Below are 13,379 nucleotides of genomic sequence, written 5' to 3' on the forward strand. Positions count from 1 at the left end.
TGGGTAACCTGCAGATCCTCTGTCTTTAATACTTTTAGCCATAGACCCTGAACCAGCATGCTGCATATCAGGTGTTTCTGACATTTTTGTCAGATCTGATAAGATTAGCTGCATGCATGTTTCTGGTGTTATTCACATTACTGCATGCAAATAGCTCAGCAGGGCTGCCAGGCAACTGGTATTTCTTAAAAGGAAATCAATATGGCAGCCTCCATATACCTCTCTCTACAGTTCTCCTTTAAGCTCAATTATTGAAAATAAAAAGGTTAATGCACGAAGAGGAGCGCTCCTTTCTGTTTTCGTTGGCAGGAATCAGAGCCCACCAACAGAAACCTCTGTTGGTGGGCAGAAAAGGGGGGGGGGATCTCTTGTGTGCTGAGTTGTATGGTCCTGCAGTGAGGCCTTAAAGCTGCAGCAGCCTAAATTGTAAAAAATAGCCTGGTCACTAGGGGGAAGTAATCCTACGGTCCTCAAGTGGTTAAACATTTGTTGCTAAGCATATGGCCTCAAGTCAGAAATGTGAGCACAAAGTCCACATAGCAAGTTGTTTGTCCTGTGTCCTCAGAGGGTCTAGGCTGGTGTGTGAACTCTTGAACCTCTGATAGCGATCATGTGCTTGTTGTGTGAAGCTGAGAGACCCTTTTTCTAGAAAATACCACACTTAGCAAAACTTTTCTTAGCTATGTTAAACTAATGGCCCATACTCACGGGCTACAATTGTCGCCGCAACACGCAGCGCTCGCGTGTTGCGGCGACAGGTCGCCTGTGAGTATGCGGCGTTGCATGGGCGCTCACCCCGAACTGTCGCCCATCGCTGATGTCGCCAGGCGATTGAACTGCTCAATCGCCTGGCGACAGTCGCCGCCGCAACTCCGCCGCAACTGTCTCTAGTCCGCGTGAGTACGCGGACTAGCGACAGCAACCTCCATTGAAGTATACGGAGCTTCCGGCGGGGGAAGGAGGAACGTCGGCGACAGCTTCCGTCGCGCCGCTGGTCCCTCTTCCGCGTGTGTACGTGGAGGGACCTGGCGAGGAGCTGTCGCCGGCCTGTCGCCCACATGCTCACGTGTGCTGGCGACAGGCCCTAAAAGTTGCCCGTGAGTATGGGCCATAAGACATCACAAATTGGAGATGGGCAACACAAAATGGAGGATATCAAAAATGTTGAAGCAGGTTATCTCGGCGCACAGTGCTCAGCGGGGCTGGGCGCTCCATAGCAGCAATTTAATGGCATGGCAGCTGCCAGACCCCAAATTACAGCTCCCTCCGAATTATGACTACTCAGAAGGGGAACAGTAATTAACCCCGCCAGGGAGCTTTGCGGCAGCGGGAAGAGACGTCATTCAGCTCACCCCGCGCTGAACTGCCCGGCCCCATAACAATATGCACTCCAAAAATGTAACTAATTTCTTTCACAAGTGACAAGTAACACAGTACAACACACACCAGTGCCACCCCCCTAATAGTGTCCCAGTGAGCTGAGCAGCCTCTGTCTACTCACCAGTGGGCTGTGAGCTGCCTGTCAGATAGGGCCAGAAGCTGGAGCTAGCGTAGTGCGGAGGGCCCGGCCATGATGAGGTAGCCGTCCCCCCTCCCCGGGTAGCGCTAGATAGGTGGGCTAGTGGGTAGCCGCCATGTATTGCTGGGGCGGTGCAGGGGTTAACTGGGGCAAGGGGCGGGCAGCTCTGCGCTGGGAGGTGTAGGCGGATTTTCCCGGGCAGGCGGCGGATGTAAGGAGGCGGGCACTTCCGGCTTGGAGCAGCGTGAAGGAAGAAGCTGCTTGCCGGACGCCCGCCTGTGCCCCCGCAACTATGGCAGATTTAGACCGTTTGGTGGCCAGGATCCGGGCGGAAGCGGAGTCAAGGGGCCCCTCGTGGGTCCAGGTCCAGCTGGCGGCGATAGGAGCAGGCACAACGGCGGAGGCTGCGGCGGCCAGCGAGCCACCCGCGGCTGCGGCACCCAGCGCTCCATCCGAGCAAGCAGGTGAGGGGAGAAGCGAAGAGAGGAGGCAGTCCAGGCCCCCGGATAGGCTCAGCCCAGAGCACCATGCCGGGCCCCGGCGCCGCTCAGGGAGCCCCCCTAGGGACCCTCCGCCTCCCCCTGCAAAACGGTTGTCCAAGGGCAAGGGGGCTGGCGGGAGGAATCCCAACCAACGGCATGAGGCAGCAGGAGAAGGGCCATCCAGCGCGGCCGGCTCTTCACATACACAGCAGGCGAGAGGTGATGCGGCCCTTAGTCCCCGCGCTGCGCGGCAGACTAAGCGGGCCCAACGGAAGGACTCCAACCCCACGGGTGCCGCCCTCCCCTCCGCGGCGGCGACCCACCAAGCGCACGGTGCGAGCAGGAGCTCCACCAGCAAGGGAAAGTCGGGAGGATCCAGCAGGCAGAAGAGCAAGTCGGGCAGAGGTGATCAGCGGCCACAGGCTCAGCACGCACAGCACGGCAGGGGCCCCCCAGCGGATAACGGCTCTGGCTCCGAGTTGGATTCTGTAGAGGATGATGACAACGTCGCAGCGGGTGGATCCGGAGTGACGGCTGGCAGGGACATGCGTCCGGAGCAGCCAGGTGAGGCCAATCTAGCCGCAGTTAATGCCTTAGCCACTTTATTGTTGGGGATTTGCGGGGGAAGACAGGGTGGGGCTGGTACCCTAGCAGCGCCAGCGGGGTCGCAGTTAGCGCAGGTGCAGCCTTCACCTTACATGCCGGCGGGGGCGTCGGGGTTGTTACCAATGGGATCGCCCCTCTCACCCGTGGGGGCTTGGTCTTTGGCACCCCCGGGAGCGGCCCCTCAGGTGGGGCTGGTACATGGAGGGGCGCAAGGAGTAGGTTTGGCCGTACAGGGGGTGGTTCAGGTGGCTCCACCCGCGGCGTTGGGTTTGAGTAGTGTCCAGGCGGAGGTGGCGGTGCAGACGGAAGGGGCAGCCAGCGGCTCTTCTGTTGATGGGGGTGCAGGCCAAGTGCGACTGGCAGATGCGTCGCATGCGGAACTGTACGTTTGTTTCAATGGCCTTCTTGGTTCTCATTTGAAGCAGGAAGTGAAGGAGCGAATCTGGAAGGGCGAATATATTGAGATATTTTCGCTCCTCCAGCTGGAGAAGTTCAATCTGGATAAGGGTAAGCCGGACGAGAAGAAGAGGGAGGAGGAACGGCGCTATAGATTGATACCCCGGACCTTCCAGAATTGGTTCCAGGCTTTCTCAATCCTTGCAAGCGTGACAGGGGAAAAGCAGCCTGAGCATTGCACAGCGCTGTTTGGTTACATGGATTCGATCGGGGAGGCCTACCGGTCGTACGGGGGGAATGCCTGGCTGCGGTATGACGAGCAGTTTAGGCAGACAAAGGCGGTACGGCCGGAGGTTCGGTGGGACCATAAGGATATCACCTTGTGGATGCGGTTGATGATTCCGGCAAGGGCCTCTCAGTCCTTTCCAGCAACAGCCGGAGGGTCGGCCCCCGCCGGCCAGCCGGCGACCCGTGGAAAGGGTACCTGTTGGCAATACAACGATGGAGCTTGTCGTTTTGGCCAGTCCTGCCGGTTCAAGCATGAGTGCTCCCATTGCGGAGGCTCACACGCGGCTTCCAGATGTTACAAGCAGCGAAGGGGGAAGTCGGGGGATTCTGCGCGAAAAAGGGATGACGCCAGTGAAGGGGGAGGTGATGGCACAGTTTCTAAGTAGGTATCCCGACCACGAGGCGGCGGAGTTCCTGAGGGCGGGTTTTGAGGAGGGGTTCCGGATTCCCAGTAGTTGTTCGTTGCGGTCGGCCCCCCCCTTTAGGAACTTGAAGTCCGCCTATGAGTTGCCGGGTGTCGTGGACAAGAAATTGGCTAAGGAGGTGGCAATGGGTCGATTGGCGGGTCCGTTCCCTTCTCGCCCTCTGGTTGATCTGATCGTGTCACCGCTGGGCGTGGTTCCTAAAAAAGAACCGGGATCGTTCCGCCTAATCCACCACTTGTCTTTTCCTCGCGGTTCATCTGTCAATGATGGATTGTCGGGTGATGATGCATCGGTGGTGTACACCTCATTCGATGCGGCTTTGAGTTGGGTCAGGCGTCTGGGTCAAGGGGCGTTACTGGCAAAGACTGATATCGAATCAGCTTTTAGGTTACTGCCGGTTCATCCTTCAAGTTTCCGTTTGTTGGGTTGTTTTTGGAAAGGAGAGTACTTTGTGGATAGGTGTCTGCCCATGGGGTGCTCCATTTCATGTGCTTATTTCGAGAGGTTTAGCACTTTTTTGGAATGGGTAGTGAAGGATGATTCGAGTGTGCAGTCAATTATACACTACCTCGACGATTTTTTGTTCATGGGTGCAGCAGACTCTCCTGATTGTGCGTACGCATTGGCGACTATGCGGCACGTATGTGAGCGCTTCGGGGTCCCACTCGCCGAGGAAAAGACGGAGGGACCCGGCACGGCGTTGAAATTCTTGGGCATTACTATAGACACCGTTGCTATGGAATGCAGCTTGCCAGCTGATAAGGTGGTGAACCTCAAGAATTCCATTTCATTGGCACTCAGTAGCAGAAAGATGACTTTGAGGGAGGTGCAGTCTATGCTGGGCAAGTTGAATTTCGCCTGCAGAATCATGCCCATGGGGCGTATTTTCTGCAGGCGCCTGGCAATGGCGACTGCAGGAGCGTCGGCGCCACACCACCGGATTCGGCTAACCGCGGACATCAAGGCCGACCTACAGGTGTGGTTGATTTTCTTGACTAATTTCAATTGCAAGTCACTGTGGATGCAAGACACGGTGAGCAATGCGGAGTTAGAGCTGTTTACTGATGCGGCGGGCTCTCATGGTTTCGGGGCCTTTTTCGCGGGCCAATGGTGCGCAGTTCCCTGGGACACAACCTGGGTGGAGGCGGGTTTTACGTCCAACCTGGTGCTGTTGGAGTTATTCCCCATAGTGGTGGCGGTACAGATTTGGGGAAGGCAGCTGGCCAACAAGCGGGTGAGGTTCAACTGCGACAACATGGGTGTGGTGTTGGCAGTGAACAGCTGTTCGGCATCTTCCCCCCCGGTGATAAGTCTGATGCGGCAATTGGTGTTGGATTGCTTGCGGTTTAATATTTACTTGTTTGCTGTGCATTTACCTGGGGTCGACAATGTCATTGCTGATGCACTTTCTCGATTCCAGTGGGACAGATTCCGGGCTGCGGTTCCCACGGCGGAAGAGCGTGGGGTTCCTTGCCCGCCCGCGGCGTGGAGGATTCCTTTCGAGCGGTATCCTGTATGATTGGGAGATCCATATCAGAGTCGTCAGCGGCAGCGTACACGTTAGTGTGGAATGCGTGGGACGCTTTGATGTTTCAAGCAGGAGGTTGTGCTTCGGATGAAGAACGGCTATGTTTGTTGCTGTATTTCTTGGGGAATAATTTTGTAGAGGGTATTTCGGCATCGGCAGTGGCTAAGAAGTTATCGGCTCTGGCCTTTTGGTTCAAGGTCAGGGGGCTCTTAGATGTAACTAAAGATTTCCGGGTTAGGCAGGCCCTTAGGGGTTACCGGTCTGGGTCGGTTCGCAGGGAGGCCAGGCGCCCAGTTACGTTTGAGTTGCTGGGGAGGCTGGTGGGGATACTTCCGGGCGTATGTTCCTCCAGTTATGAGTGCGGTCTATTTCAGACCGCCTTCGTGCTGGCTTTTTTCGGGGCCTTTAGAATAGGGGAGCTTGTTAGCCGCAACAAAGCGGGAGTGGGAGGCATTCTTGCAGAACACATCTCCGTTCATGCTGATACGGTCGTCATTTATCTGCCGCGCTCAAAAACTGACCAGGCAGGCAGGGGCCGGACTATCACCCTGTTTCAGATTGGCGGCCCATTATGCCCTCATTATAACGTCCAGAGTTTTGGGGCAGCTCGCCCCTCTCAGGCTCGGGTGTTTTTGGCGCACCGGGACGGCTCGGCGTTGTCTCGCTTTCAGTTTGTAGCATTGTTTCGAAAATGTTTAGGCCAACTCGGCCTCCCTTTTCTGGAGTTTGCCTCCCACTCGTTCCGGATTGGTGCGGCTACTGAGGCGTCACGTTGGGGGTTGAGCGAGGGGGTCATAAAGCAGATTGGGCGCTGGGAGTCGGCTCGTTTCAAGTCATACATCAGGCCCCACTTAGTGTAGGTGGGGTGGGGGTAGATGGGTCTAGGGCAATTGCTGTTAGTTTGTTCTCTCTTGTTGCAGGTCCGCAGGTCATCGTCTGGATTGTGGGACACTCCTACGTTAGTAGGGGGGCGAGAAGGGCCGATGTGAGGCCCGAGGGCCGGCAGCTTGGCTTCCCTAGGGAGCAGGTACGTATTCGGTGGATAGGTTTCCCTGGGATGGTTTGGCCCGGCCTTTTGCCGGAACTTCACAAGTTGGCACGCATAGATAGAGCCCCTGACATCCTCGTGTTGCACGTTGGGGGGAACGATCTGGCGGCTAGATCTACCAGAATTGTGATAAAGGAGATCAAATTTGATTTCTTGAGGGTTCGGTCCCTGTTTCCCGAGACCATTGTAGTTTGGTCAGACATTGTGGCTCGGGAATTTTGGAGGTTGGCTAATTCGGTCCAAAAGGTCAACAAAGCAAGGATAAAATTGAACAAGGAGGTGGCCAGGTTCTTTATCAGGAATGGGGGGTTGGCTATCCGTCATTTCGAACTGGAGGAAGACATTGGTTTGTTCCTTAGAAGGGACGGGGTGCATCTTAATGACATTGGGATGGACTTGTGGGCCCTAGGTATCGAAGACGGGATACAAAGAGCTTTGAGGTTGGGGGCCTCAAGGTCATAAGGGGTCATGCCCTTTCGTGGTGGAGGGGTAAAAAGGGGCTCCGGAGGTCGGTTTATTGGGAAAGAGATTTGTCGCGGGACAAATCCGGCGGTTTTAACGGAGTGAAGAGAGACGACTTTGGGGCATGCAGCTGTCCCCGAGCCGAGTTCCGCGGCTGGGGGCCGGTACAAGGCTGCATGTCACACGGGTGTTATGACAGACAGACTTTCGGTGCCTCCGGACCCCTTACCCCAGCTCTTTGTGAATGCTGTTTTGGTTATTTTGGTTATGATGGTTATTTGGTTTGTTTGGAACATTGTTAATTGGCTGAATAAAGAAAGGGGCTGCTATGGCCTTAAAATTAATCCAATGCCAAGTAGTCCGTGTCTATTATTTTAATAGGTTAAGAGGGGATGGAGTATGGGGGATGGTGGTGTATGGGGGTTTTAAGGGGGTGGTAGGCTTACCATTATCAAGATAGGGCCAGAAGCTGGAGCTAGCGTAGTGCGGAGGGCCCGGCCATGATGAGGTAGCCGTCCCCCCTCCCCGGGTAGCGCTAGATAGGTGGGCTAGTGGGTAGCCGCCATGTATTGCTGGGGCGGTGCAGGGGTTAACTGGGGCAAGGGGCGGGCAGCTCTGCGCTGGGAGGTGTAGGCGGATTTTCCCGGGCAGGCGGCGGATGTAAGGAGGCGGGCACTTCCGGCTTGGAGCAGCGTGAAGGAAGAAGCTCCCACCCTCCCTCCCTTATTTTCTGTTTTTGTGTGGTATGTCTTTGTTTGTCATTGCAGCCGGAGGGGTAAAAAGGGGCTCCGGAGGTCGGTTTATTGGGAAAGAGATTTGTCGCGGGACAAATCCGGCGGTTTTAACGGAGTGAAGAGAGACGACTTTGGGGCATGCAGCTGTCCCCGAGCCGAGTTCCGCGGCTGGGGGCCGGTACAAGGCTGCATGTCACACGGGTGTTATGACAGACAGACTTTCGGTGCCTCCGGACCCCTTACCCCAGCTCTTTGTGAATGCTGTTTTGGTTATTTTGGTTATGATGGTTATTTGGTTTGTTTGGAACATTGTTAATTGGCTGAATAAAGAAAGGGGCTGCTATGGCCTTAAAATTAATCCAATGCCAAGTAGTCCGTGTCTATTATTTTAATAGGTTAAGAGGGGATGGAGTATGGGGGATGGTGGTGTATGGGGGTTTTAAGGGGGTGGTAGGCTTACCATTATCATGCTCTCCTGTCCTCTCCAGCTCTTTTCCTGCAGATAGAATGTAAGTTGTATCTGCTCCTTCCTGCTGGCACACCGTCACCATCACACTGCGCACTCCTCTCATCTCAGACCTGCACAGCAATATACTGCTCAGAGATGTATAACCTGTGGGGCCAGGCAGAGATCTGCACACACAGTCTGCTCTGCGAGACACCAGAAGAGCCAGTAAGAGGGGCAGGAAGCTCACTACACAGCAACTCTAGTGTTCCCAGCCCCCTCCACCTCTGTGTAGATAACCATGTGTGTGATCTCCATTTATTGGGTGTTACCAAAGAAAAGAGATACAAAGTCCACTTGAAATGATAAAATCCCAGCTCATTTGTATAACTGGGGCCCATACACTGGTCAATTTCAGCGTTCGATCGAAATGATCTGCCGAAAATCGATGCACGATTGAATGGCCGATCGATTGATTTGTGGCCGATTCGATCGATTTAATCTACAGTATCTCACAGGTTAGAAAATCTAGGTTGATCTGCTGCTGGCAGCCGATCGATGGCCCATAGAGTTGCATTGGATCTAATGGTCCAATAATGCATTTAGATCTATTTTCAATAGATTTCCAATAGATTTCATTCTGAATTCTATTGGAAATCTGTTCCTAGTGTGTGGCACACATCAGATTCGACCTGACAGGCATCTGACGGAAATCTATCTGATGGTGGAATCTGCGGCAAATCTATCAGTGTATGGCCATCAGGCCAGTCAGGGCGATGGCAAAGCCATCCTGCTTAGTAGCTGTGAAGTGAAACTTTGAAAAATTTCTGTGCCTCCACCACCTGCTCACCTGCCTCAGGGTTATAGGTAATGCGTAGGTCAAATAAGGGTGCGTAGAAATGTTGGCACCCAGTAATCCTAATAGTAAAATATCAGCATTAAAGGAGTTGTCAGGCAAAATCTAAAAAATGAGCTTTACTCACCTGGGGCTTTCTCCAGCCCCTTGCAGCCGACTGTCCCATGCCGACCGCTCCGCTCTCCGCCACCGTCTTGGGCTCCACGCATGGTGCATTCTTGATTTTTGGTTGGCCAGGTGGCACACATGTCCACTGTTAAAATCAGACTACTCGGGGCGTTTCTTTTTGTTGTTGTTGTTTTACTTTCTTGTTTGACTTAAAGCAATCATGTGGGAAAATTGTTTTTTAACACTCGTTAGATTAGCAGCAGATAGATCATCAGATAGATTTCTTATCTATCTGATGTGTTTAGGAACATTTATTACTAGGATTATAATTCCCATCGATTTCAGTTTGAAATCTATTGAAAATTGATCTGATGGCATTTGTTTGCCATCAGATTTCCATTAGGGCCAATGCAAAATGATAAGCAATCTTAACAGATCGACCTACATTTTCCACCCTGCCAGATCGATTGAATCAATAGAAATCGGCCGCCAATCGGTCAATCGGTCAACCGATTTGCAATCGACCAATCGATCGATCGATTTTGATCGATCGATCGGCCAGAAAATCGGCTGAGTGTATGGGCCCCTTTACTTTGCACTTGCCAGGGAGGCTGAAATCTGCCCTTTGTGGTAGTGTGTATGGGCTCTCTGTGAACAATGGTCTTTCAAGGATGACAGTCTTTATTCTGTGTATTTTACGAGAGAAGGAATAATTGAATCATTATACTTTTGTGTGCCTGACACACAATGTCACCTTTGGAGTATTGTGCATTCTTTCCCTGATGACTATGTGAAGAATGCAGATCCCAGTTTGCTAATCCTGTTAGTATTTATTTGCCGCAAACTGCAATTCCAGTGGAATATTTTATTGTACAGATTATTCCTGTATGGGAGTGTGTTTTATTTGGTAACGTTTAACAGCATTTGTAACTAGTTTAAAACAACCATTACTTACCTTAAATAATTCAGACAACTCCGACACAATTGCTTCACAAGTTTAAGGTATGATTCTGCTTAACCATTTGAGGACTACAGTGCTAGACCCCCCTAAAGACGAGGCCAGTTCTTGCTTAATAGGCCACTGCAGTTTTAAGGCCAAGCTGCAGGGCCGCACAACTCAGCATACAAGTGATCCCCCCCCCTCCCCTTTTCTCCCCACCAACAGAGCTCTCTGTTGGTGGGGTCTGATCACCCCCCCCCCCCCCCCCCCAACCGACCCCATCGATGTTTATTTTTTTTATATAAATATTTATCTGTGTTTTTTTTTCAGCTATTTATTTATTTAGCATCTCCGGGCCCTCCCTCCTCCCGCCAGCCAATCCCTGTGATCAGCTGTCATAGGCTTCAGCCTATGACAGCTAATCACTCCTGACGCAATGCTGATCGCAGCGCTGTACATGGTAATTAGATGGCGATCACCACTCGGAAACTGAAGGTGGGGTGGAGCTCCGCCCCTCAAGCAGGAGATGCACACGCAGCTTGCTCGCGATCTCCTGCAGTAGCCGGCCCCAGGACCTGATGCCAATTGGCATTAGGCGGTCCTGGGGCTGCCAAGCCCATTGGCATGGGGCGGTCGTTAGGTAGTTAATGACTGTGGCAAAGTCAGCATAGGAACGCCCTGTTGCAAAAAACGTAAAGTCATGCACAACCATTGCTCAGCTGTAATGTTTTCCCTCATTGCCGTGTCCTGCTTGGTTATTCGGGGGCGTAGCTTCTCCTGCAGTTTATCAAAGCTCTCATCCAACATATGCTCATAATTCCGGAAATCATCATGGTTGTTCTCACGGAGCTCATGCAGAAGACCCATGTGACCAGTGGTGTAGCTAAGGAGCTGTGGGCCCCGATGCAAGTCTTACAATAGGGCCCCTCAAGCACTCTATACATAACAATTGATACGGCGCACCAAAACCTGCCAATGGTAACTACAGTGTCAGAGGTGCAATAAGGGGATGGGGAACAGCTTGTTAATGATTACTACTATTCAAAGTATCTATAGAAGTGATTATTATGAGCCCAGGACCAATAGAGAGCTAATACTGTAGTTGAGGGAGGGCCCTTCGGGGCCCCTCTGGCCCAAGGGCCCCGATGCGGTCGCTACCGCTGCACCCCCTATTGCTACGCCCCTGCATGTGACTAAACTCGTTTGTAACCAGGCCCGGATTTCCATCACCGGAGCCTATAGGCAGAGATGTGCTTGCACCATAGACTTTGCCCTCCATGGACCTACTAACACCCGCCGAACTGCAACGTGTGCTGCCTGTCCCAGCTGTCACCTCTCCCTTACTTCCCTTACCCGTCATAGGTAGCTACCCAGGTGCCCCTTAGTATTAGGTAGCCAGAAGTACCCTCATTATTAAGTAGCTAGAGGTTCCCCAAGTATTAGGTAGCTAGAGGTGCCCCCAACTGAAGGGAGATCTTTTGAGTGGAATGGCGAGTAAGTGAGGTGAGGGAGTAACCTCTAATTTATGCTGGGCATACACGGCGAGCTAGAAGCTTATCAATCGAGCTGCTGATGGCTCGATTGATAATTTCCGGCGTGTCCGATCACTCGGCGGATCGATTCCGCGCTTGATCCCTGCGGGCGGACAATAGCAGGGAATCGAGTGGAGATAAGGAAGCTCCTGCGGGGACAAGTGGGAATCGATCCGGGCGGCCGCGGGGAAGCGACGGGAGTCGATCCGGCGGCTAATCGAGCCACCGGGTCGACTCGTGTATGCCCAGCATTACACTCTGCTCAGGACTCTGCATAGTGAAAGAGGCACTAGAGGAGGGGAGTGAGCCGCCTTTCAATGCTCAGGTTCCTATAGGCACGTGCCTACAGTACCTTATGGTAAATTTGGCCATTTGTAACCAACCCTTAGTCCATGTTCTCTCCGTTTTCTCCTCCTCACTTGATCGATGATTACTGCAGCCAGAGCAGTACACACACATTCCTTGTGTGTCATAGGCATGGTGCTCCCAGATTGTAATCCACAACAAAGCTAGAGTAGCTGAATGCTGATCACTACAGGCACAACAAAGCTGAGCAATGAAGGGATTACTATTACGATTGCGTTTTAATTCAGGGCGTACTTCTGGTCAGAAATACATATGCTTTGCACCGTCCATTCCTTGCCTCCACCGCCTATTCACCCACCCATTTACAATCAATCGGATAAAAAATCGAAACTTCAAAGTCCATACAATGGTTTCAGCGATCGATAAACCAATCAGAATCGAATGAAAAAAACGCATACGTGTGGAGGCATTTTTACCTACATTTGATCAGATCTCCGATCATACTGTCGAGTGTCGAACCCGACTATCGATCGTGAATCGGATCGGACAAAAAAAACCTCATAGATGCAGCATAAAACTCTGTAACCTGAATTACACTTTGCCATACAATCTGCCCTAGACAAGTCACTCAGAGACATTCACAAGCAGCTACAAAAACACGATGCACGACGTATGCAGGCTGAAGAGCGCATGCAGAGTTTAGAGGATGACAGGGCTAGAGAAATGAACAGTATGACAAAAAGTTCTAGAGGATAATAAACAAAATGCAGCTAAAGCTGCAGAATCTGGAGAACAGACAATGCAATAAATAATGTTTTAGAGCAAAGTTGAAATGCAGGGTTATATTCCGCTATAACAGTTGGAACCTAAACTGAGGATATGGATTTTTTCCTTTTAATGTAATACCAGTTGCCTGACTCTCCTGATGATCCTGTGTCTCTAATACTTTCAGCCACAGCTCCTGAACAAGCATGCGGATCAGGCGCTGTGAATGAAGTCAGACTGGATTAGCTGCATGCTTGTTTCAGGTGTGTGATTCAGCCACTACTGCAGTCAAAGAGATCAGCAGGACTGCCAGGCAACTGGTATTGTTTAAAAGGAAACATCCATATCAATCTCAGTGTAGGTTCCCTTTAATAACTATTCCATGGAGGTTTCTAACAGTGACAGGCTTTCGATTCTGCTTGTTCCATGTGTGTATAATTACATTTACTTTGCAATACCCATATTGCGTATCACAGACGATAAAAGTACCAACCACATATTCTACAAGGCCTTAGTTGCCCTACAATTTTTCCAAAACCAACACAAAACCAAGACACGGCTCCATTGTGATTACCCGGGTCATATCAGACTCATGTGTTGTTTTTAAGGGGGCACTGCACACAATGGGTTTGATTCACTAACCAGTGCTATCTCAGTTAGCACGTGTAAAAGCTTTGCACGTGCAAACTAGGGTGATAAGTAGTTTGCAGGGGTAAAGCTGTTACTGTTCACGTGCTATTTTAGCGCTCCTATGGCTTAGGCGGTGCGCGCCAGTGGTGCTCATCAGAGCTAGGATATCCGAGATACTCAGATATCCTAGCTCTTTTTTCACTATTCGAGCTCGAATACCGAGCTCGAATAGTATTAGCTATCCGGGCTGTGCTATCCGAGCGCACTCGGATAGCAAGCAGCTATCCGGAGATATCCTAGCTATCCGAG

This window comes from Hyperolius riggenbachi, chromosome 10 (assembly GCF_040937935.1).
Source record: "Hyperolius riggenbachi isolate aHypRig1 chromosome 10, aHypRig1.pri, whole genome shotgun sequence".
NCBI classification, from domain to species: Eukaryota; Metazoa; Chordata; class Amphibia; order Anura; family Hyperoliidae; genus Hyperolius; species Hyperolius riggenbachi.